The sequence below is a fragment of the Tympanuchus pallidicinctus genome, unplaced genomic scaffold (assembly GCF_026119805.1).
Source record: "Tympanuchus pallidicinctus isolate F22 unplaced genomic scaffold, pur_lepc_1.0 scaffold4, whole genome shotgun sequence".
Classification (NCBI taxonomy): Eukaryota; Metazoa; Chordata; class Aves; order Galliformes; family Phasianidae; genus Tympanuchus; species Tympanuchus pallidicinctus.
Genome location: NW_026294758.1, coordinates 24,747,686 through 24,769,874, shown reverse-complemented (window position 1 = coordinate 24,769,874; position 22,189 = coordinate 24,747,686). Strand labels below are relative to the sequence as shown.

At 39.3% G+C, this 22,189-nt stretch overlaps 1 protein-coding gene across 6 annotated transcripts in view; it reads left to right on the top strand.

Moving 5' to 3' along the window:
• Positions 1-9,704: 9,704 nt before the first annotated feature.
• APC (APC regulator of WNT signaling pathway) overlaps positions 9,705-22,189 on the top strand; it is an 89,457-nt gene continuing 76,972 nt past the window's right edge. For 5 of the 6 annotated variants that reach the window (XM_052700955.1, XM_052700954.1, XM_052700956.1 and 2 more), the window contains exon 1: positions 9,708-10,085. The gene's annotated coding sequence lies outside the window, so the exon portion shown is untranslated. Of the gene's footprint in view, positions 10,086-22,189 lie in introns of all 6 variants that reach the window. The other variant, XM_052700957.1, reaches the window with a different exon arrangement.

The following is a 22,189-nucleotide window of genomic DNA, read 5'->3' as shown; positions in this document are numbered from 1 at the left end:
GCTATTTTACTGAGATCATTAATGCTTAGATCCACTGGAAATAGTGTTGACATGACAGTAGGACTGTTCTTGAGACAAAACACAGTTACTCTAGTCTCTGACAGAAACATCCTGCTAATATACAGAATTTTGCTGCTACCCTGTAAAAAGTGGAACAAGCTTGATACCCGAGAGAGAAAAAAAAAAATTGAAAGGAGAAAGTAACGGAAATAAATAGGAGGCACTACTTTTGGAGTGAATGCATATGCACGAGCATCTACATCATGCATTTTGAAAAAAAAAATTTTTTTTGAATACTACTTCTTGATCAAAATGTCTTTATAAATTGTGAGATGGTAAGATTTCACTTGAAAACATGTATTTGTTTTACATGACCTATTTGTTCCCTATCTCTTTCCTGATGCTACACCATGTGATACAACAGCCCCTCGATAGAAGCAGGTGGACTTTTCTAGCACTGAAAAAGTAAGTTTACCACTCAAAGTAAATATGAACAGCTTAGCATGCAGGTGCATTTGCTTAGACTGAAGTCTCAAAGAAAATGCCTTGCTCCTCCTAGACAATGTATCTGAGCAAAAAAGTATAATGTTTCTCATTAGAGACTTACTAACACCCAATTATATGTGGCCTTTCAAGTCCTGCAGGATTTGATTCCATAGCTTCCTTAGATTTCATAAGTCTCCTGTATCCCTTCCCTTCCTTTTCCTTCCCTTCCCTTCCCACTAACAGCAATATTTTTGGATATAAGCAAATTTCTGTATTTTCATATTTATAGGTTTAAAATCCCCTAAATTATAATTCTTAACATAGTTTGATGACAAATGGAAAGTAAATAATAGTTTCAAATAGGTAGCCAATCCTTTTTTTTTTTTTTTTTTAATTATCAGTGTTTTCATCAGCTTGGCAATATCTTTGTTTTACCACAAGAGCATTTCTCAATACGCTATATGATTCATTTGTACCTTTACCGTAACTTACTGGAAACATCAACATATGTTTGAATTTGTCTGTGAGAAATCAATTTTATTGAATTACAAACAAGAAAAAAGAGAGGGAAATGTAAACCTTTCCTTACACATAAAGTGTTCTAGAACAGACCTTAAGTGCACATGCTAGCAGAACATGGTAGGGATGAAGAAGAGGCTGAAGTACTCAATATCTTCTTCACTTCTGTCTTTAATAGTCATATCAGTTATCCTTGGGGTACTCATCCCCCTGAGGCTGAAGAAAGGGATAGGGAGCAGAATAAACCCCAATAATTCAGGAAGAAATAGTGACCTGCTACTCCACCTAAGATTATCACAAGTCCATAGGGTTGGATGGAACCCACCAAAGTCACTAAAGAAGCTGACATAAGTGCTGAACAAGCCACTTTCCATCATTTAACAGCAGTCCTGATCAAATGAGGAGGTGTCAGACCACTGGGGACTTGCCAGTGTGATGCACTTCTTCAAGAAAGGTGAGAAGGAGGATCCAGGGAACTACAGATCAATCAATCTGACCTTAGCATCAGGGAAGGTCATGGAGCAGATCACCTTGAGTGTGATGTACATGTACACAAACAGGAAACTGCACCTAGCCAGTGTGGGCTCATGAAAGGCAGTCCTGCTTGACAAGCCTGATCTCCTATGATCAGTATCCTACCTAGTGGATGACGAAATGGCTGTAGACACGATCTACCTAGATGCAGTAAAGACGTCAACGCTGTCTCTCACAACGGTCTCCTGGAGAAGCTGGCAACTCATGACTTAGATTGGTGTAATTGTTGCTGGGTAAAAACCAGGCTGGATGACCTGACCCAGACAGCGGTGGTGAATGAGCTAAATCCAGTTGGCAACTAGTAATGAATAAAGTTCCCCAGAGGTCAGTAGAGGGCCTGTCCTGTTTATTATATTTACTTACGATCTGGACAAGGGGATTGAGTGCACTCTCTGCAAGTTTACAGATGACAGCAAGTTGGGAGGAAGCATTCTTCTGCCTGAAGGCAGGAAGGCTCTTCAGAAGGATCTGGATAGGCTCAATCAATGGGCTGAGGTTAATCATGCAAGACCTGCACTCTGGTAACAACAAACCCATGGAGAACTACAGGCTTGGGGCAGAGTGTCTGAAAAGCTGTGCGGTGGAAAAGGATCTGAGGGTGTGAGCTGACAACCAGCTGAACATGAGCCAGCAGTGCGCCCAGTTGGCAAAGAAGGCCAGTGGTACTCTGGCATGCATCAGAAACAGTGTAGCCAGAAGGAGCATGGCGGTGGTAGTCTCTCCCTAGGTAGCGCTGGTGAGACCTTCCCTTGGTTACTATGCTCAGTCTGGGGCCCCTCCTTCCAAGAAAGACATTGAGGCCCTTCATGATTCTGTTTGATTTGAAGAAGAAAAACAAAATAATATTCATCAAAAGGCTCTAAAGAAACAGATGAGTACTGTTAAGTGACTAGTTGTGCAGTTTCTTTTCAATGAGACTTAATTATCAGAAGACTGAAAAGCGGTCACAATGATGCTGACTTTTAAAAAGCTTACGAACGAGATGCAGAAGAGGAACTGCATAGCAACCTGACTGCTGCTTTGAGTAGTTGCTGGAAGACTTAAGAAGTGAAGTTAACAGAAGAATGAATGAAAGCTGTAAACAAGGGAAAAATCAGTAGGATTATTGTATGACTTCTGTTTACACATGAGCCTACTGTAATTCTTTGAGTGAATTAGAAACGTGTGCATTACAAAGGTCCTGCTGATTCAGTTTATCTTGATTTCAAAACTTTATCACTGTGTATCATCTACACTACCTCTATAGTTGTTGTACCTCTGTCTCAAAAGTGAAATTCAAAGAGGTACATAGTTTGATATCAAATACTTGGTTCACCTTCTATATTAGGATGGCTAGCAAAATGAGTACAGTTCATCCCGGAAAAAGTATGACACACTATTTCTTCCTTAGCTGAGCTGAAATACTTTGTCTTCAGAGTATAAAAATATCTGGTAATCCTGAAAGCTACAGATGCTTATTATTGCCCTTTCTGAGGACTTTCCCATGTTGATTACTTGAATAATAGAGATACCTACTGTCTATCTTTTTAACTTATTTTTCCTTACGAGACTGCTAACTTAGCTGGCTTCTATTCCACAAGATTTACGATGGCTTGTAAACAATATGGCTCATCGCATAAGTGCAGTCACAAATTTTTGGATGTGGCCTACTGTAAAATAGTATTTTTTTTCTTTTTTTTTTCCTCCCCTAAATTTCCACTGTTTCTCTGTTTCTAATGTACCTGCACGATCCAGGCTGGCTCTACATCCAGCAGAGCAACCACCCTCTCTTGGCTGAGGTTCAGGCCCATATCTTAAGTTGGTGCAGCTGAGGGCCCATTTCAGTCCCTGGGCTGGTGCTGGACCCCCCAGACTAGAGTCTGTCCCTAGCCTGCCCCATTCCCTGCTGTGTGTGGTGGGACAGACCTGGCTGGTCTGTGGCCTCCCTTGGCACCACAAAGCAACCCACGTTCAGAGTGCCTTGTTGGACCAAGAATATCTGCTATGCCAACTGCAGTAGGTTAGAGTTTTCTTTCTGAGTTTCAAAAAATGCTATGGTCAAATCAAAGGTAAAGCAAATGCTCAGCTGCCAAATACTTAACTCCCAGGTAAACGTCCACTGTAGATTACTGATTATTATCTGAACTTTAGCAAATGAATGATGTAAATGAAAGTTTTGCTACTGCACAGAACCAAGCTTTCACCAAACTTATGAGGAATCATCTCGACCACTGGGTTACATATTTTTACTCTCAAAATTTACCACTTGTGTCAATCAGGTAGCTACATTCATGAGGTTTTAATTTAGGCAACTTTCAAATATTTTTTCAGAATATTTTCAGGATAGAAAGAGACCATGCTTATCTTGAAGTTTACATGAGAAAATGCTAACAGCAGTGATGGACTTCCAAGAAGAAGGCATGCCTAGAGAAGAGACTGTCATAAATCTAGCAGTTGATGTGGCTGATATTGACACATTAGTTTAACAGAGTTACATATCACTAAATCTGGTAACTTAGGCTACAGAGGTGGAGGATATTCATAGAAAAAAATAAAATATCAAAATATATATCCTTTACATCAAATCGTCTCTTTGTTTCAAGACTTACATAATTTGCTAGAAGTCCTTTTACTTATTTTTTACATTATTTACATCAAACTTTTTTTTTGTAATATTATATTGTATTTTATCATGTATCTGTATATGGGACAACATTCATACCTTTTTATTTAAGAACATAAAAGCTAGACATAAAAGTTAGAGGTAGGTTATAACTTACAATCAGTGGAGAGAAACAGTAACTCTAAGAGGGCAATTTATATCAAGTAAGTTAGTTACTTACTTGATATATTGATATTGATAAGTTAATCAATAAGTTAGATGAAATAAGTTAGAGAGGAGAGTGCCAGCCTCTTTTCTCAGATGAAAAATGATAGGACATGAGACAACAGTGTCAAGCTGCATCAGGGGAGGTTTAGAATGAACATTAGGAAGAATGTCTTCACTGAGAGAGTACAAAGAGTCAAGCACTGGAATGGGCTGCCCAAAGAAGTGGCGAAGCTGCATTCAAGAAATGCGTAGATGGAGCATTAAAAGATACGGCTTAGTGATGCGATTCAGCAGGTCAGCTTGATGGTTGGACCTGATGACCGTGAAGATCTTTTCCAACCTAGATGATTCTGTGACTTTATGATTCTGTGAATTGCTCCAGGCAGTGCAACTTCAGATGCCTGATATGAATCTTACACAGGGCATCCAAAACTATCTCCTACCAAAAAAAAAAAAAAAAAGTTTTTGCTACACATGCTCAAATTTCACAGAAATTAAGGCTTAAAATTGACTTATTATAGTATGTAATGGAGAACAAACATGATTAAATTAAATACGAAGATTTCAACATACAATGCCATATTATGGAAAACACTTGCATGTGATGTTTCATTTCCCTCTTACAGTTCCTAAAATTTTTCCACCATGGAAACACCACAAAGATATAATCAGTGTTATTTCATTTTTTCTAGTTAATAGCCAAGAGAAGAAAAGTGTGAGTAGAGTTGCTTCTATGATAAAATTTTTTCAAGTCATATCAGAAAACAAGAAAATTGGTGGAATACAACAAAAAATTTGCTTTCTTTGAAAATATGCATAAGAATTTGTTTTGAAACAGTGTTGTTTCCACTAGGCCCAGGACTCATTTGAAATTCAGCCTGTTATTCCTACTTGCAGCAATAAGCTTCCTCTGTATTTCAAAAAATAGAGAAGGATTTTAACCTGGCTATATTTTTTTCTTATTTATCAAATAACACATCGGCAAATTTATATTTTATGAATGTATTTTATATATTTATATATTATGAATTTAGTTTTAGTCTCTACTGTGCAAAGCAGTTAACACTACTATTTGTTCTGTGCTGAAATGTCAGCATGCTGATGGCTGCCAGTCTTAAATTTTTAATATGCTCATGATTGTGTAAACCACATGTAATTCTTCTATTGCTCACATTTGAGATGTGAAGATTATATCCTTATTTCCCTCAAAATTCTGTTGTTTGTACCCTGAACTTTGGTAGCTATGGCAATTTAGATAGCTTTAACTAAAACTCCGCAGAGCTTCCTTTCACTATTATAGTTGCTTCCTCCTCTTATTGTAAAGCAAGTGCTACTTCAAAATTTGCTAGGCTTATAGATTTTAACAGGTCAAGCGCGTGAACTGAATTTGATCTTTATGAGCTCTCTTCCCTTTCTCCCTTTTCAGGTTAATAACAATTTTAAGTATGCAAACACCTGACTTAAAAAATAAAAAAATTAAAAAAAAAAAAAGATATCTTAGAAAGGTGAAGATTTAGTGTGCAAGCCCAGACCTCTTCTGCTGTCTGGACTTGAGCTTAACTCTGTGACTCATTTTCTGAAGTAAACTCAAAGCCATTTTTCATAAATATTCAAGTACCCCTATCTTTCATATTCCTTCCCACTTCACTTCTAGCACAGGAAACTATAGTGTGCTATCACTTTCCTTCATACTGACAGGTTAAAATTAATGCTATGATGCTAAAATGTTTGGGTTTAAGTGGATGTTTCTGTTTTTAATTCTGTAATTTTAATATGGGATTTCAATTCTAACACTAGTCTAGTCTGTTCTTTTTTCCCTTGCTTTAAATGTATGAACCTTAATGTCAACCAGACAAACTATCAGCAGTTCTTAGAATATCTCATTGCTCTATGTGATGGATCAATATTTAACAAAAAGAAAAATCATATTTAAAAAAAATACCCTAACCTAACCCTTGGTTACAGAATGTCCAGGCTTATTTTTCATTAATTATTTATCCAGGCAATTTTCCCTGAAAAGCACCTTTTTGTTGTTGTTGTCTGTTTGTCCATTTTTTATACTTTGGAGTCCTGGACATAAAGTATTGTAGCTTTTTGCTTTCTTATTTCTTTCTGTTCGTTGTAGCTAACTAGATACTGTTGTGCAGCACATGACTAAATGTACTATCAGTGACATTTTAAAACTGGATTATAAAGTACTCAAACAAAATATTTAAAATAATAATAATAAATTTAAAAGGCAGTTATAACTGTTAAGGTTCATTTGCTTTTACAATGGCAGTCCTTGAACAAAGAAAGATCTGTAAAATAATTGCCTGACTGGCTCTCGCTCAAGTTTTACTCGATGAAGGCCCTGTAGGTTGGCCTTCATTTTGAAAGGTAAATACTGCCAAATTAGCTCCTGAAGATGCCATCCACAGAACAGCAAAATGTGAACTGCGAGAAATTATTTCCTTTTCATAGTGAGAAGAGCATGATTTTGCTTATAGTTACCATAAAAAACAATTTATTTTCCATGCATTTGCTTCAAATTTACACCAACAGAAAAACTTTTCACAGTGAGCTGTAGAGTCAAGCCTGGAAAAGCACATGTGATAACATTCCTTCTTTCAAAAAATAACTGAAGATATGGAGCAACAGAGAGACCTTCACTTACTGAGTAAATTTCCCTTAGAATAGGGTATACCATTTCAGAATGTTACTTCCTGCATAATTATCTCATTAATTCATCAAGCTAACTAACTAGTGCTACTACACTTTTCGGTGTAGTACTACTACACTGTCTCATTATGCTCTTAAGGTCTTCCTGAGATGCTGTCTTATGTTTGCTGATTTGGGGCAGAAGTTGACCTACTATGTATGTTATAAACAATGCATTGGAATACTAGACTGGTCATTAAATCAAAGTGCTCTGAAAAAAAGAAAACCACAAACAGAATAGTCTTTAGAAAAATGGCTGGCTAGCGAGCTAAAAAGATGAGAAAGCAGATTGTTTCAAAAGTTACGTTAAGAAACGTGTTCTAGTTTGTTATTATGTTGCTATGGTATATGATTTAAATTTTTTTTTCAGTTGAATACCCAGCAGCAAGCACACAGGCAAATCCTGTGTTTACTTCCAGAAAGGACAAAGGCGGCTGCACAGGGAGGGATGGGGAGGGAAAGGAGAGGTCACAGCTAGGGCAAATTCCTGCTGATTTCTGATAGTGTATGCTTCCTTATGGAACCATTTAAAGCAGCCACAACCAGATCTCACGAGAATCATAACTAGTTGTTGTTTTTTTTCACTTTGCTAGTGTTTATTAATCCTGTACGAAGCAGATTAGTTCTGGAATTTGATAGAGTCACTTGCACTCCCTTTCATGGAGGCAGATGGTGCATAAAGCAAAGTTTATTTCTTTACTAGCAATCCAGCAGGTGCTTAGCCACGGGGGCCAGGGAGGAGCTGTAAGTGCAAAAGTGCTGCAGCTGGCTGGTGCTTGGAATGTTGCCAGTGAATCTGAGCTACTCAGGCTCATGCTAGTAGGACAGAAACTCTTCCTTGTTTTTTCCTGGAGGATCAGGAAAATCAGAAAAAAGTCCTGATTTCAGCACTTTACAAAAATAATGCCAAGGAGTAGCTAATAGTAAAATACATACTGTGAGCTTATTTACCTGCAGGATCTTAAGGAACCAAGAGATTGTAAATGACATACAACTGCTGCTGTTGCTTTATTTTATTAAACTTAGTTGTGTTCAGCTTGTTTGCGATTTCTTCATTATGAATTCTTCAACAGAGGCAATCTAATAAATACTGAACAAGAAAATAAATAATAAAAGTAACCTCACATCTTTCTTGTCAGTTGTCAGTATTCTTGAATGAGATGCACTCATTATTTTAATTTCAATATTAGTTTCAACTAATATTGTTAGAACTCTCTACCTAATACAAAAACTTAACTTATCTGAAGGCAGCCTCATACACTGGATTCAACATCTTTCAAAAGTTTCTCTCTTATTATGAAAAGAAAGGTTAATATGTGCTTTACAGAGAGATTCAAAACTGTTTTTATTCAGACTATTGCATAGTTGGGCATGTGTTGAGTTATTCCAAACTCCTTAGAATATTAACCCATGAGTCTCATCCTTCAACTTTTAAGTAACATCAGGGAAAGTAAAGGGAACTGAATTTACAGAAACGTTTAGCAGGAGCTATTGCCTTTCAAAAAGCCGTAGCTAGCGACACAGCACATGATCAGGGAGAACAAAACATTCAGATCAGATAAGATTAGTTCATCAAACTAATTTTCATTGTCATTCATTTTCATTCATACTCGTGGTCATGGTTTGTAGGATACAAATTTGAGGCTGTTGAAATGGAGCACAGTAGAGACGGAAATTGCTAGAAGTAAAAATGATACTGAAATAGTGGGAAGTTTTCATTACTAAACATAACATTAAAACATAAACCACACAGATTCATCTGTTTATCAGAACGTATTAGATTTTGGAACTATTTGGTTAACATTCATAGCAATTCATAGCAAGTTGACAGTATGTTGTGGCAGACTGTGAAGGAGGAACGTGAGCGTGCTTGGCAAGGAAATTCCTTTGATCCTAACAAAGGTGCAGAGCTTGTCCAGGCCCAGTGAGAACAGAAAGCTATGAAACATTCTGTATCAGATCTAAGCAGGAATAAGGAAGGCTAAGGAAGAATTTGAGGACTGCTTTGCAAAGGACGCTCAAACCGTCAGGAAAAAAGGGTCCTTATACACGTCAAAGAAAAGTGGTAATGAAGCCAATGAAACTGCTTCATGACAAAAGTCTTAGAGAGGAGCTCGGGGATGGCAATGCCATGGATCAGCTCCCCAGGGCATCGGCCAAGACCCCAAGCGCTGGAGTTCAGGGAGTGGCTGAACAGTCCTCAGTCACAGGGTTTCAATTTTCAGAGGTTTTGTGTGCAGCCACAAGCTGGACTATATGATTCTTGTGGATCTCTTCCAACTCATGATGTTCTTTGGTGCTACCTCACTGCACACGTATATGATCACTTTCTGCAGGGTGAGAAACATTCCTAATCCAAATCTCCTACACCTGTCGCTATTTTCTGTAGCCGAGCCAACCGCTTTTCAGGACCGACTTCTGTCGCTACGCAAAGGCTGCCTCAAGCTCCCGGCGCACCACCGACTTCGGCACGGCACGGCACGGCACGTCCCAACCCCCGCTCACCACACGAGGACGGCACAGGACGCGGCCCTCAACCCCGCCCCCCGGCAGGTGCGCGCCGTCCGGCGGGGGCGGATGCTCTCCCGCCTCCGCGCATGCGCGTCGTCGTCGCAGCTGGGATTTCGTCGTCTGAGCCTGCGCGGTCCTTTCTCCCCCCGGGCGAGATGGCGGCGAGGAGTCCGGTCTCGGGAAGCGAGTGAAACGGGCGGCTGAGAGCTGGGGCGGCGGGCAGAGGGTCCCGGTGCCGCGGCCTAGGCGCGCCCGAGGGAGGCGGCCGCTTTGTGGGGGCCGGGACCGCGCGGCGCTCGGGAAGGAGGCGGGGGTCTCCCGTAGGTCGCCGAAGGAATGTGGAGCTGGGGAGACGGGGCAGGGACCGGCCCTGGCCGGTGAGGAGGGGAGCGGTCGCCGAGCCTCCGCGTATGCGCGCCCTTCGGCCGCCGCTTCGGGCCGCCCTGGGGGTCCGCTTCGTGGGTCCGCGGCGGAGGCGTCGAGGAACCGCGGCGGCGCTGCCGGGCGGGCGGAGCGAGGCAGACAGGTGAGTACCGTGCCCGCTTCCCCGGGCCGCAGCTCTCCCCACTTCTCACGCAGAGCCCTTCTGGGTTCGTCCCCGGGCGCGTGGTCTTGTTCCCCTCCTGCAGTTTGCCCTGTGGCCCAGCCGGGCCGTCCCCGCTCTGCGCAGGGGCTGCCTCCCTTAGATGTCGTCCCTCTCGCCCCCGGTCGTGAATTGTCGGTCACGCGACGGAGCCGTTAGTGGCGGTAGTGTTGCGTGATGTGAGGTTACTTCTTGGTTTTGAACCCAAACCTCTGTCCCCAAAGTATTCGGAGACTTGCTAACTGAAGTGCTGCTGGAATAGGAAGGCAGTAGTAGCGAGGCCCGCTGACTAGTTCTGGGGAAGAGTCCATGAGCTCTCTTCCTTGAAAAGATTTAGAGTCCTTAACCTACAAAAACCTTCCTCTAGCTGTTAGGTCAGTCTTTGACTTCAAAGAGGAGGCTCCAGGGAGGCTCGTGTGGCCTTCCAGTACTGGAGGGAAGCTTGCAAATAGGATGAAGACTGACTTTTTAGATGGAGAGAGGACAAGGAATGAAGGCTTTAAACTGAATTGTTTAGATTTTAGGAGGAAGTCTTTTACTTAAAGAACGATGAGGCACTGGAATAGATTGCCTAGACAAGCTGGAGATGTCCCACCCCTCGAGGCTTTCAGTGCTGGCTTAGATGAGGCCCTGTGCAGCCTGATCTGTTGAGAGGCAGCCCTGCCATGGGATGAGGTTGTTATGTGGATGGGCTTCATTGTCTCTTCCATCCCAAGCCAGTCTTTGATTCTGTGTGTCAGGGTTTTTTAACAAGATGTTAAGAGACTTGCAGGTGAGGGTTGGATCTGTACAGGTATGACTAAACCATAGTTATTGAAGTCATTCTAACCTCAGCTGATGTTTGTAGTTTCAGAAGTTTTCAAATGTAGAGAGAACATTTCAGATTTGAGCAAATGTCAGCCTCACAGTGTAACTGCAGGGTAAAAGAAGTAGAGATGCAAATTTACTCAACTGTGTAATGATTTGTTTGCTGCTGTCCTGTCACCCTTAATAATGAACAGTGTGTTAGTAGTGGCCTGTAAACAGGGAAGACAAACATTTTGGTAAAGCTGTCCTGGAAACGTAACTTCTCAAAAACTAAAGCTTTATAGAAGCTGATTTCACATAAATACTTCTTCCAACTACTATGTGAATGAGAGATTCTTTTTTTTCTCTGCTCCAGTGGAGAAGCACTAGTTTGAAATCTTTTTCTCAAGTGGTTTTTGCAAGAGTCAATTAAAATTAGATAATTAAGTGAAAGCAAAGCAGAACTTTTCCTATTCAGATGCTGTAATCTTGTATTTTTAAAATGAGTTTGAAGGAATTTGTATGCATGCCAGTCCTGAGCACATAAGAATCATTAGTCATCTACAGTAAATGCCAGGAGATCAAAGAGTCACAGAATGTCTTGGACTGGAAGGCACCTTCAAGAACACCCAGTTACAATCCCCTGCCACGGGCACGGTTGCTTCCCACTAGGTCAGGCTGACCGGGGCTCCGCCCAGCCTGGTCTTGAATGCCTCCAGGGATGGGGCATACACAGCTTTTCTGGCTAGCCTGTGCCAGTGCCTCACCACCCTTTGAGTGAATAATTTTCTCCTAACATCTAATCTAAACTCCCCTGCCCTTGCTCTGTCGCTATCAGAACGCGTAAAAAAAGCCTATCTCTTGTTTATAAACTCCACTAAAGTACTGCTAAGCCATGGTGACGTCTCTCCAGAGCCTTCTCCTCCTCAGACTGAGCAAGCCTGGGTTTTCCTTTATCCCCTTCTTGGAAGTAGAAACAAGTGTTTCTGCTTTCTTTTTTTTTTTTTTTTTTTTTTTTTTTTTAAGTCAGCAAGGGCTTTACCTGACAGCTGCTGCTTTTCACCTATCATGGAAAGTGATTTGGCAATGTCATCTGGCTCCTTCAGGACGCTGGGACACGCATAGTCTGTGCCATAGACTTGTACACATTCAATCTCATTGGGTGTCCTCAAACTTCTGTTACAGGGGGATAGGTTTTTTTCCTCCTCTAACTGTTGATGTTCAGTGTCTGGAGATATGTGAAATATGTGACTGACAGTGAAGACTGAGGTAAAGAACTGAGGTACTCCACAAACCTTCTCCATGACTCTTGTTGCCATTTCTCCCTTCTCGTTTATCAGAGGATTACAATCCCCTTAGCCTTCATTAATCAATGTATCTGTAGAATCCCTTTCTTTTTTTCATGCCCAGGTCAATCATCTGTTCTTCCACTACTTCTATTCCTTCAATTTGACCAGCTGGTCTTTCCTCAGCCATGACAGTTTCCTGCCTCCCCTGCTCAATTTCTTATGCCTGGGAGATGGAGAGCTTTTGCTCAGAAAGATGTTCTTTAAGAGCTGCCAGTTCTGCTTTGTTATTTTGTCTCTAAGGACAGCATCTCAGGGGATGCCATCCAATAATTCCTTTAACAGATGGAATTTTGCTTTTCTGAAGTTCAGAATCCTGACTTTTTTGGCCTTTTGGCATGCCCACATTTGCTTGATATTATGGTTTCAAGTTTCTTGATATATTTCTTTTCCTATTATATTTATGACGAAGATTATAGGATAGTTCTGCCATGGAAAAAAGAACTTTGCAGTAGTGAATACTTGAGGTCCTTGAATGCATTACATTTCAGAAGGAATCATAAATGGGTTATTTGGTAAAAGCTTTTATACTTAATGTTATAATGAAAGAAACAAGCCAGAACTCTGGAAATTAAAATGCTAATATACTTGATGATTTTATTTCTAAATATTGCAGTAGTAGATACTATTGAGAATAAAAATGTGCCTTAAGAAATGCAATGAAATGCATGCTTCGGTATACTCAGAGCCTCTGTTGCACAAAATATTTGTCAAGTAACTAGTGTCACAATTGCTGTTTCTTAGATTATCAAACTGCAATGCCATCAACAGTGTGCTGTGCCACAGAGTGTGCAAAGCTTTAGATACTCAGTTTTACTCAATATTATTGTTGAATTATTTGCTGTTAGCAAGCATCTACATTTTGTGTTTATGGTACCTCATGACTTTTGAAAAATATTTAAATGTATGTGTGGATATATTTTGTGTAAATATTGCTAGAACTTTATTATTATCCAGATAATCTTTTATGTAAAGAGTTGTATAATGTTTAAACACAGAGTAATAAAACTTAATCCTATAATTGAACAAGAGAGGAAAAGCTTTGATTTGACTAACTTGATCTTGACTAGACTGAAAATTAAGTAAATCAAGCTAGTTTGTACTGTTCTACAGCAGCTAACTTGTTTCAGGCAGTTGAGTAATGAGGAATTACTCACTTTTAGAAATATTTTATGACAGAAAATTCTGAAATATCAGGAGTGGCATGTGAAAGCGTAGGGTAGTATGAATCTCATAATTTCAACTGGCAGACTAAACTGCAGGAGTTATTCCATAGCATTATGCAGTGGAAGTCCATTAATTTTCTCTTCACTCACCCCATCTGAAACTTAATGTGAGATTCAGTTTTTTGTTGTGGTTAGGGCTTATATTTTTTGAATTATTATCTTGGACAATAGAAAGAAATGCCTTTTTTCTTTGTATCATTGTGTTTTCACAGTATCCTTTTCAGTTACTTGTATGATGAGTAAGCAATGGATGAGTGTACAGAAATTATGTAGGTAAACAACTTGGTAAAAGCAATATACATCACTAACCTTTCATGTTTCACTGAGGTTGTTGGAATGATGAGAGAAGGAGAAAGGTCTATCCTAGGATTATTTTATGAGTTTAGCTTTCAATGAAATCTCCATTGTAAGTATGAAAATGCAACATGAAAGTGAATATGCAAGAACTCAGCTTGGAAATGGAATCCAGTAGTTGTAGCTAATTTTCAAATAGATCTTCTAGTAATTTGCTGATCAAACTGATGTTATTTTCACCATCCACTTACTGTCAGTTGTACTAAAGGAAAGATGCTCATAGCTTTGAAACCTGCTTCACATACTCCTCTTTTAATGATCTAACACTTAATTCTCTTAGAGTTTTGATTCTGATTAACTTCAGTTCTGACTATAACTTTTGTTTGTTAAGGCTGTGTTAAAATAGCTTTTGTGCTATTGTTGAATTTTGCTTGCTGAGTCACTGTCATTCAGTTTTAATTAAAAGCATGCAACTTTTGTATCAGGTGTAACTGGAGAATGAAGTTATAAGGCAGTAAATACTCACAGAATATATAGACCTCTGATGTTTAGTGGGGATATATTTTTCAATTGAAGAAAAATAAGGTTAGGTTTCATTATCTCCACGTGCTTCTGTTCTGCTGCTTTCTTGCCATGATCACCAGGCTCGTATGTAACAATTTGAATTGATCACCAGAGATTAGTAGGGTTCAATGAGTATTTTCATTTTGTTTTTTGTTATTATTTAAATATAAGCTGGTGGAAATGATAAATTTTAAAAGCATGAACGTTCTTGAAAATGGAGAGGCTTATATTTTGCCTTATAATCTCCATTTGGATTTTCAGAAGGTGAGAAGTAAAATTAAATGTGGGTATCTTTTCAATTAGTTCTATTAGAGCAGAAAGTAGTTTGATTTATTTATAGAATTGGTGAAATAAATAAAAATTCTGAGCACAGATAGCATTTTGAGGAGTATGAAATGTAGTGATGTTTTTCTCGGATGCACTTGAATCACCAATTGATTGAACATTAACCTCTGGAAAAAGAGACCTTACTTGGATAGACTCTGTAATTCAGAATAAAAATAATTTAGGCTTGCGTTAGATGGGTAGCGATACCCGTTTTAGTACTGTGATTTCTTCTGAAAGTGTGAAGTTTTTATTCATAATCTGTGGTAGAACACCTGTGGCACGGTAAAGCACCTCTTAAGACTAAGTTTGTGAGATTAATTTTTTTCTTGAAAGTTGCACACTTTTTCTGGAAGTTTGATGTAAATAAAATGCTTATTTATGCAGTTTATGCTTCAAGTGGTTGCTTTAAATAGATTCTGCAGGGTGCTGAGTTTTGCAAGACTGAATTTGCCTGTTAATAGATTGGCCTTTTTGTACTAACTGGCATGTTGGGAGAACTGGAAGAAAACTAGGACTTCCCATTGTTGTGTAACAAGAGTGCAAAGAAATCATGAAAGGATAAATTGTGTGACTTAGCTCTCCTTTTATTAACTGAAAAAGGTTTTCAGGATCACATGAGCTTTTCCTCTTCTCTAAAACACTTGCCATGGAGATCCCATTTTGCTGCTGTTCTTCCACTTAAAGGGCTTCAGCTAAACTTTTTTGAGCAATGACCATTTAGGAATAGTACTGCATGTTATATATGAAAGGTGTTTGTATACCAAATATGCATATCTGTATACAGAAAGATTTGAAGTTAACATACATAAAATTTATACAGAAGCTCAACTGTATTTCTTACTCCTGCCTATTCTTACTCATTCTTTCACATCTAGCTTCAGCTGGAAGTTATATATTGTTTTATGACTTGGTCGTGTTTTGCAGCTTTTTTTTTTTATTTTTTTTTTTTTTTTTGAGTAAGAACTTCTGCTTTTTATTATTTAAATAGAAATTCAGTTGAAAAATGAGAAAATTGCCCCCAAGCCCCTCTGGCTTGCTTTGTTTACAGTTTTCACTGGAGTTTGCATTTATATGGCAGGCTTCCTGTTTCATAGTGCGATGACTTCTGTCTAATAAAATTACTTGAATGTCTAAGTAAGCGTGTCAAAATAAGACTTACAGCTGTCACTGTATGCACTGAAGTGAATTTCTGTTCCGTATTTTGTCTCTTGGCACTTGATTTCTTGTTTTGAAACTTTCCTGTTTTGTGGGAATATGGAAAAGTTTTAGTATGAATAATAATATGGCAAATGGGTTCAAACATGGTAGTGAAAATTGCTGTGCGTAATATTAAGTGTTCTTATAGCTTTAGTTATAATGCCTCATCAGACTTGTATTTGATTTACATTTTGTTTGGCAAAAATACGATGAACCTGAACAAACACTGCTTGGGTAAATCGAGCAGCAGAGTTCTGAGTCCACATTGCTACTTTTATTATCCTTGCAGAAACGTTATTCTGATGGAAACAAAATGTTGCCACAATGGAATTATTACTAGTAGTGTCTCCACATTGCATGAAACCCGGATTGGGTTTGTGTTGTAATTATTTCCTGGAAGTCAAGGGGTATTTTTTTAAAAAAAAAAAAAAAAAAGGAAGTGCAGCACTTCCTGTAGTAAGCAGAGACTATTTTTTACTGTTGCTGAGCTGGGCTTTCTACAACTAACAGTTTGTTATGAACACTATGTTATGACTGTTGGCTTTCTCTATTAGAACATTTTTTTTCTTCATAATTCAACAATTGTGATGATGATTCTCCTGTTTTTTATAAGTAGCTGTGAAAGCAGCGTTGTGGGTGCAGAGTTCTTGATCACCATGTCTTATCTTGCAGCTCTATCCTCAGAACAGATTTGCCGAGTTTGTGCGGTTTGTGAGAAATGTTATTTCACAGAATCACAGAATTGTAGGGGCTGAAAGGGACCTCCAGAGATCGAGTCCAACCCCCTGCCAAAGCAGGTTCCCTACAGCAGGTCGCACAGGTCAGCATCCAGGCAGGTCTTGAACATCTCCAGAGAAGGAGACTCCACCACCTCCCTGGGCAGCCTGTTCCAGTGCTCCGTCACCTCACTGTAAAGAAGTTCTTGCGCACATTTGTGCAGAACTTCCTGTGCTGCAGTTTCCAGCCGTTTCCCCTGGTCCTGTCTCCACTCACCACTGAAAAGAGTCCGGCCTCGCCATTCTGCCCCCCACACAGATATTTATAGACCTGGATCAGGTCCCCTCTCAGTCTTCTTTTCTCAAGGCTGAGAATTTATGAGAATTTAATTTAATTTATTTATATATTTATGCCAATTATGCCTGTATATGAAGGAGATTATAGGGAAAACTGTTGATGGTGAGAGCAGTTACGTCTTGTAACTAAGAGACACTGAGGAGTGTGCTACAGGACAAGCACACTGAAAAACTCAGGTGAGTATACAACCGTACCTGTATTTCAGTGCTTTTATGTGAGGAGGGAGTCAGGGTAAGCTTTAGTTACTACTACTTCTCAGCATAGACCTGAAGAACAAACTGCACAGCTTGAGGAGCAGTAGTACATGCTGTTGTATTAGGCCTACATAATGTAATGGCTCTTTCTGAGTGTAAACAGGTTCTCTGTGAGGGAATGAATAACTTTTTTACCTCAGTCTGTAAATCAAATACAAAATCAACTGTTTGTTTTGTATATAAACTAGTGACAAGATACATGCAAATTCTAGGATGCCTTAGTGTATAGTTACACACTTCTTTGGATGTGTTTGAGAACATGTGAAGAATATCCTGGGAAATAAATTTACCATGTTGATATTTACTCACTGGAATTAAGTTATGTAAGATGAGACAGCCAACTGAGGTTGTTTAGTCTGGGGAAAAGGAGGCTGAGAGGAACCTTACTGGTCTTTTCAAATACCACAAAGGTGATTGCAGTGAGAGCAGGGTTGGTCTCTTCTCAGTGGTGACAGGACAAGGGGAAATGGCCTCAAGTTGCACCAGGGTAAATTTAAGTTGGATATCAGGAAACACTTCTTTACAGAAAGGGTTGTTAAGCAGTGGAATAGGCTCCCCAGGGAGGTTGAGTCACCATCCCTGGATGTGCTTAAAAACCATCTGGATGTGGTGCTCAGGGACACGATTTAAGAGTGTATTGTTAGAGTTAGGGTAGTATGGTTAGGTTGTGGTTGGACTCGATCTTTAAGGTCTTTTCCAACCTGAGTGATTCTATGATTCCTTTGTTTTTTCTTACATGCAATTAAATGCTAAGTTCTAGTTCCAAAGCCTTGAAATATTATCAGAAGTCTTAATGCTTTGTAAAGACTGGAGGAAGTTGGTAATCTTCACAGTATTCACTGTAAAAATATATATTCTGTATATGATGTAGTGTATGATTTAATCTTTGTAATATCATTTTGCAGTCTACTTACGTTAGTGAATATGTTGTCTATTTAATCTTCAAGCTATTCAGTGAAGGCATCAACTAGATAGGCACTTGATTTTTCATGAGAAAGAAAAGTTATCAACCATTCCTAGAAAGAAGTGTTTTTAGTTCTTTTGTAATCCTCTTTGAGCTTACTGCTAGCTTTGGGGAGGTATTCTCTTAACTTATGTCTAAAATAGAGTCTAAAATAGAAAATTTCCTTTTATGATGCACAAAGCATGTAAGTTGAAGGGCTAAGTAGATGTGGTTGTTTGTTACTATATTAGGTACAAGGCTAATGTTTTAAACTTTGTGTAGTTCTTTGTTTTTAAATGTGAGGAACAAACAGGTTTAGGTATTTGAATTAAGCATTCCACAAAGGAAACATGTGAATGCCTAAAATACTGGAGTTTCTGGAGTTAAATGCTTGCATTCTCACTGAGATTTTTTTCAGTTTCTTATCTGCTGCTCAGAAAGTTCTGTGCTCAAAATCTCTGCTCTTTCTAAACTATTTCCCACAGAATTTGCAAACCCAAGGACTCATGTTAAGTCATCTTAATTTGTAATAATCATGAGAGACTTGCTTGTGAAATGGGTTTGGTTTAAGTGTTGGCTGTCAGCAAGTGCAATATATGAAAATCTAGACTGCAGAAAAGAAAACAAATGCTGATTGTTAGAACTTCTGGCATCAATAGCCTCCTCTACAGATTTGGAGTGAGAACACTTGTACTGACCAAATTACTGGCACCAACTGGCACCTGTTATTGCCAAAAATGCAGTGTCAGTAGGCAGTGCTGTGGTATGTGAGGTTCTGAGGCTAACAGAATGACCATATTCCTTCCATGATCTTGCTTTTAACACAAAACTGAATTGTCTTTTTTTAGCAGTCTTCAGATTCTCTCCTCTTTCAGTAGAATTAATATGTTGGGATTTTGTTCCACAGTATCCAAGCTGTTCAAATGCAACCCCTTCATTGTGTAGAACTCTAGTTCTAGTCCAATCAAGAAGAGTGGTGATTCAAATATATGTGAAATTAGTTTCCACAAATAGAACAATAAGAAGCAGGAGTTCCTGCCCTTTGCTTTAACATTTTTGTACATTTTGGATTTTGCTGTTGTGATTTGTGGAAACCATAGGTCTTAATTAGAAATATAAGCTCAAAAGGACATCAGCTATTGCATTTTATTCTTTGGTTCCAAATATAGCTTATTTCTTTGTATGTATTGTCATGGGTGTTCATCAGTTTAAATTCCACGTTCTGAATATGACTCAGGATAGTAATGGCCAGAATAGGATAGTGGTACTAAATTCATTTGTGTAAGTCTCTAAATTTTGTTCAGCTCCAGAAACTTTGAAGATATGGAACTCAGTTTGGAATCAGTGAAACAGTTCTAATTTAAATCTTGTTTTCATTTAGGTGTCATTCTGATTGCTTCCAGGTCAGCAGGAGATGCAGAATATGCTTGAGTACTGGCTCATAAATAAGTGTGGCTATTATATTATTTTAGGATATTAGAATAACCTTGAAAATTTACTGTGTGCACAGTAGATCTGTGCTTGCATTCAGTTAGACTTCGCTTGCTATTGTCCTAATATGTGAGTGCTCTCCAGTTGCCAGAGTATTATGAGAATTCCAGTTGGTTAATGTAAGACTAATAGGATGTTTGAATTGGCATGGAATTAGGTCTCTGACAAAAGATTTAGATGCCAGTCTAAGTGATGGCTTGTTAATTAAATGTCTAAATGTCTTTGTTAAGACCTTGAGAACTAGACTTGATTCATAAAGCCTTTTCCAAAAAATGTTTCAAGTGCTAGAAGCTGAAAAGAATGAACTGAATAGAGAAAGAGACCTTGTCTTCCTCTAAAACCAGTGGATTTGTGTATTGCTTTATTTGCATGAAAAAGTGCATACCATTCCAAGTCTCTCTCAATTTTATTGTAAGCAAGATGTCCAGATCTTTTCGTTACTAATGAAACAGGGACTTCAGTGATACAAAGGTAGTGAACAGTCCATGTGGCAGTCTAGTGTGTGTGCATCAGGGAAGACTTGAAACTAGTTGACAGCAAAATGTAGTGATAATTTGCTATGCTGATTATTTTTAAGATTACTTGGCCATTTTAGAATGTTCTATCTCACTTTTCAAAAGAATATTGGAAAAGCATCTGCCTTTGGCATGCTAGTTATCATGATTAGCTTTGCATTAACTTTCCATTATTATATTTTCTTGCCTTTAAAGTCAACTGCTCTGAGAGTAGATAGCGTAGAAAGATAGAAATTTGTTCTTTGTCCAGTGAAACTGAGGTTTTCACTGCTTCAGACTTTTCTGACTTGTACTTGCAAATGTTGGAGTTCTTTTCAAAGACAGGCAATTGTCCATGCAGCCAGTTAGTCTATACCTTCACTGCTTGAAGAATTTTATTCAATTCATGTTTATTACCAGTGGTACAATAAACATACATGGATAGTGCTTTTTATCATTCTTGCTTCTGCTCTGCATGTTCCAAATTATTTTACAATTATTTTGCAGGAATGTCTGAATTAACCAACGTTAGACAAACCTCATGTCCATAAAGGCATAATTCCTGTCTGAAGCAACAGCATTGCTCCCAGCCTTTAGATTGTTACTGGGTACGTAAGCTGAAAAGTAAGGTTGGCAAATGCTAACAGTGAGCTTCGTGAAAACATTGGCTCTTAGAGAGATGCAGTGTAAATAAAAGAACCTGACAGTATCTGCCAGAGATTTGTAGCTCACTTGTCTTTTAGTGAGCTCATACAACCTTTTGTGGAAGTGCTTTAACTTGATCGTTGTAGTCATGCTTTAGTTTGTGACTGAAGCGTAGGTGTAACCTTCTATGTAGTGAGTCTAGGCATTCCAATCACATCATTCATCCAGGTGACTTTAATCACATACGTGTTTGCTCACATGATGAATGAATATAATGCAATTAATGTTATGTTACATTTTTTTATATTACTTTATATATCGTGTTTGGACACAAGATGGAGTAAAAATTCTGGGAAATAAGGTAGGAAGTGAGAAAGATGCACAATTCATCCATAGTCTTCAGAATATTTCAGTTCCTGACATTTCTTACTGCAGAAGGATTTTGTTCATGTGACAGAAGAGATTTTGTCAATGACATCCAATCTTTCCTGTTGTGTCATCCTTGTCAGAACAAATATCTACTGTGAAGATTTCTTTATTCTGCCCCCTGGAGCAATTAGCTTGAGAAATAAACCCCTTCTATTCTACTTAAAAGTGATTAAAATTCTTGGGATCTCAGCACAAAATTTGCCATCACAAATTCACAAAATGGCCATGGTTGGAAGGGAGCCTCAAGGATTATGAATCTCCAACACCCCTGCCACATGCAGGGCCACCAGCCTCCACATTTAATACTAGACCAGGCTGCCCAGGGCCCCATCCAACCTGGCCTTGAACACCTCCAGGGATGGGACATCCACAACATCTCTGAGCAGCCTGTTCCAGCACCTCACCACTCTCATAGTAAAGAACTTCTCCCTGACATCCAACTCAAATCTTCCCTCCCTCAAAACCATTTCCCCTTATCCTACATTTATCAACCCTTTCAAAGAGTTGATTCCCCTCCTGTTTGTAGGCTCCCTTTGGGTACTGAAAGGCTGCACTGAGGTCACCCCGCAGCCTTCTTTTCTCCAGGCTGAACAAGTCCAGCTCCCTCAGCCTCTCTTCATAGTGGAGGTGCTCCAATCCCCTGATCATCTTCGTGGCTCTCCTCTGGATCCTCTCCAAGAGCTCCCTGTTTTTCTTGTATCTGGGGCTCCAGACCTGCACACAGTACTCTAGATGGGGTCTCATAAGAGCAGAGTAGAGAGGGACAATCCCCTCCCTGTCCCTGCTGGCCACCCCTCTTCTGATGGAGCTCAGGATACCATTGGCCTTCTGAGCTGCAAGAGCACATTGCTGGCTCACGTTAAGCTTTTCATCCATCAAGACCCCGAGGTCCTCCTCTGTGGGGCTGCTCTCAAGGACTGCTCCTTCCAGTCTGTGTGGATGCCTAGGATTCCTCTGGCCCAAGTGTAAAACCTTGC